The sequence below is a fragment of the Choloepus didactylus genome, chromosome 2, assembly GCF_015220235.1.
Source record: "Choloepus didactylus isolate mChoDid1 chromosome 2, mChoDid1.pri, whole genome shotgun sequence".
Lineage (NCBI taxonomy): Eukaryota > Metazoa > Chordata > Mammalia > Pilosa > Megalonychidae > Choloepus > Choloepus didactylus.
In genome coordinates, this window is record NC_051308.1 from 95,624,994 (window position 1) to 95,628,707 (window position 3,714).

Sequence of the window (3,714 nt, forward strand, 5' to 3'; positions counted from 1 at the left end):
GTGTGTTCATCACCACAATCAATTTTAGAACATTTTCATTACTTCAAAAGGAAAAGCCCCATGCCCTTTATACCCCCATATTATTGACACTTAGCATTGGTGTAGTACCTTCATCATGACTGATAAAAGAATATTACAATATTACTAACTGAAGTCCATAGTTTGCATTAGGTGCATTTTCCCCACATACCACCCTATTAATACTTTGTAATATTGGAGTACATTTGTTCTAGTTCATGAAAAAAACATTCTTATATTTTTATTATTAACCACAGTCAATTATTATTATTTTTATATTTTTATATTTATATAAATATATAAATATTTATAGTCTTATATTTTTATTATTAACCACAGTCAATAACAACAAGGTTTACTGTGTTATACAGTCCCATGTTTTATCCTCTAGCAATTCTTCTATTGACATACATGACCCCAAACTTCCCTTTTCAATCATAATCACACACATAATTCAGTGCTGTTAATTACACTCACAATAATGTGCTACCATCTCCTCTATCCATTTCTAAACATTTACAGTCAACCTAATTAAACATTCTACACAAATTCTGCATCAGCTCCCCATTCTCTACTCTCATTCCATATCCTGGCAACCTATATAGTAGATTTTAACTCTATGAGTTTGCTTATTATAATTAGTTCATATTAGTGAGATCATACAATATTTGTTCTTTTGTGTCTGGCTTATTTCACTCAACATAATGTCCTCAAGTTTCATTCATGTCATCACATGCATCAGGACTTCATTCCTTCTTAAAGCTGAATAATATTCCATTATATGTATATGCCACATTTTGTTTATTGATTCATTGGTTGTTAGACACTTGGGTTGCTTCCATCTTTTGGTAAGTTTGAATAATGACACCATGAACATTGTTGTGCAAACGTCTGTCTGAGTCCCTGCTTTCAGTTCTTCAGGGATGATCCACTTAGTCTCACAAATTTGTTCCTCACAGTCCTGGTGAGAGATGTGCCCTCTGGACATTCACGGGGTGAGTGAGCAGGTCTTCCATGATAAATCCTCTAACATTCCAATCTCTCTAAGCCTTTGGATCCCCTCATCTTCATTATACCAGAGAAGTTCTGGCATTTAGACCTCAGGAAATGTCAGCCACCTTTTGGCCCGTGTTTCAGTCAACCAATCAAACTGTTAACACCCTTTCTAACCCCTCAGGCTACAACACTGAATGCAGAATCTCTCCTTAGTGGGCCCACATCAATAAATGCATCCTGAGTCAACTTTTATATTCCTTCCATCATTATCCCACACCCTTAATATCCATTCCCACACATATTCCCTTGATTTTTGTCTATATAAATTGGAAAAATTCTACAATTCTTTTGTAGTGTAGTACACCCCCTCATGGGTCATACTTTGTACCTCACCTTTTGGGGCCTGTTGGGACTTCAATCTAGTTACAGGTTTGGAAGAAAAGAGGCATGGTGAGGGTGGGTCATGTGAAGAATTGAAAGTGTCTTGCAAGGAAACTACCTCAGGACATTCCATTGCAGTTTCATCTGGTGAAACAGAATTAATTTCTTCAAATAGAGGTGTGAGGGCTATTTGTTCAGGGGAGCTTGTTACAGGTTTATCAGGCACAGCAGGGTTAATCTCTTCAGGTGAAGCTTGGATAACAGATTCCTCAAGGCAGACTAGAAGTCAGGTGGCTGATTCCTCAGGGCAGACCATTGCAGGTTTAGCTGGCAAAGACTCAGTAGAATCTAGGGTTTCAATGTCCCCACTGTCATTGTTATCAACCCATATGTCTCCCTCCCAACTTTCAGGTTTCCATTCCTTTCCAATCAATGCCCTTACTTTAACAGCAGACACCCTGCAAGGCTGGGAATTTAGTTTATGTTGCAATTCAACCACTTGCACAATGATACTCTGGGTCTGGTTTCTAGAAATCTCAAGTCTGCAGCTGTAGGAATTAAGATTTTCTTTCAGGGCACAAATAGAAACTTTCACATCATTCTTGTGGCACTTAAGCTGGAAATTTGAAGCCTTGTCTCATCTTTTACTTTGATAATTGTATTCAGCATATTTAGGAACAACCAGCCAACATCATTATTGTTGGGTTTAGGCCCTGGGCCCTTACCCCACCCCTGCCCTTAGGAATTCTGCAAGTTTGAGATAAAGCCACCACCACCACCGTTAGGAATCCTGAACCTTAAAAATTTTAAACTTCCCACTCCCAAGCCCCCACTCTCAAACCAGCCAATGGAAATCTGCCAACTACCCCCTTTCCCAAAAGTAGCCACTGAAAGACTACAAACCTAAACCTGCCAACCTCCCCGTCCCAGGACAAAGAACTTCCCGCCAACCATCCTTTATAAGCCCTACTGTTCCCTTGGCTCGGGGCTGTCACCGTTTTCTTAGCTTCAGCTCTCCTGCGCATGGCTGGACAATAAAACTCCTTTTGATCGAGTTTTCATCTCTTCTCTTCTTGATTGAAAAACCTAACAATTGTAACTTTTAACTCCACCAAACTCTGTTAAGATGTCTAAAACACTCTCACCCAGAAGAGCCTTGCCTCTTACAAGCATTTGAATAGCCACAGTCAGTGGTAATATTTTGTGTATTTCTATTGCCAACTCATGCCATGGATTATCAGTGCCATTAATGGAAATAGGGTCATTAGTGGCTTTGAAACTAATCCGATTAGAGAATCAATTTCCTAAAACCCCGGAATCAATTCAGAATTCTCATCTTTATGATCCTGTTTCTCAAGAATTGCTTTCAGTTCCAAAGCTGTATTCATCAGGGTTCTCTAGGGAAACAGAACCAGCAGGAGACATCTGTAAATATTATGAGTTTTTAAATAGGGATTGGCTCACATGATGATAGGGATGGGAAAATCCAAATTCCATAGGGCAGGCCTCAAGCTGAGAACTCAAGTGAAGGTTTTTGATGGGTACTCCAGGAGAAGCTGGCTGACTGAAGTAGAGATGGAAATTCTTTCTTCTGACTGCTGAAATCATCACTTCTTTTAAAGCCTTCAACTGGTTGGATGAGACTTCTCTCATTATTGAAAGCAATTTCTTCAGTTGATTGTAGACATAATCAGCCATAGATGAAATCAACTTATTGATGGTTCAAGTTCACAAAATATTCTCATAGTAATAATCAGGCCAGTGTTTGCTTGATCAAATACTGGACACCATAACCTGGACAAGCTGACACATGAAGTTATCCATTACACATGAAGTAAATCATTGGGTTTACAGAAACAGTATGCAGAAAATATAAAGTTCCTGTATATTCTTTCCACTTCACACACAGTTTTCCCTGTTTACATTAACCTTTTGTATCAGTGTGATACATTGGTTACAATTGATGAAACAATATTATGATTATTCTAACAGTGGTCCATAAATTACATTAGGGTTTACACTTTGTGTTTTATAGTTCTAACTTTTTTTTAAAAAATGTTTTCTAGTAATATACATACAACCTAGAATTTACTTTTTAACCACTTTCAAATATTCAATTCAGTGGTGTTAAATACATTCAAAACATTGGCTATCGTCACCACCATCCAATACCAAAACATTTATGTTACCTTCAACAGAAAGTCTGCACCAATAAGTCTTAGCTCACCATTCTCTACTCACATCCTGACCCCTGGTAACCTGTATCGTAGTTTCTGACTATGATTTTGCATATTCTAATTATTTCATATATGTGAGATC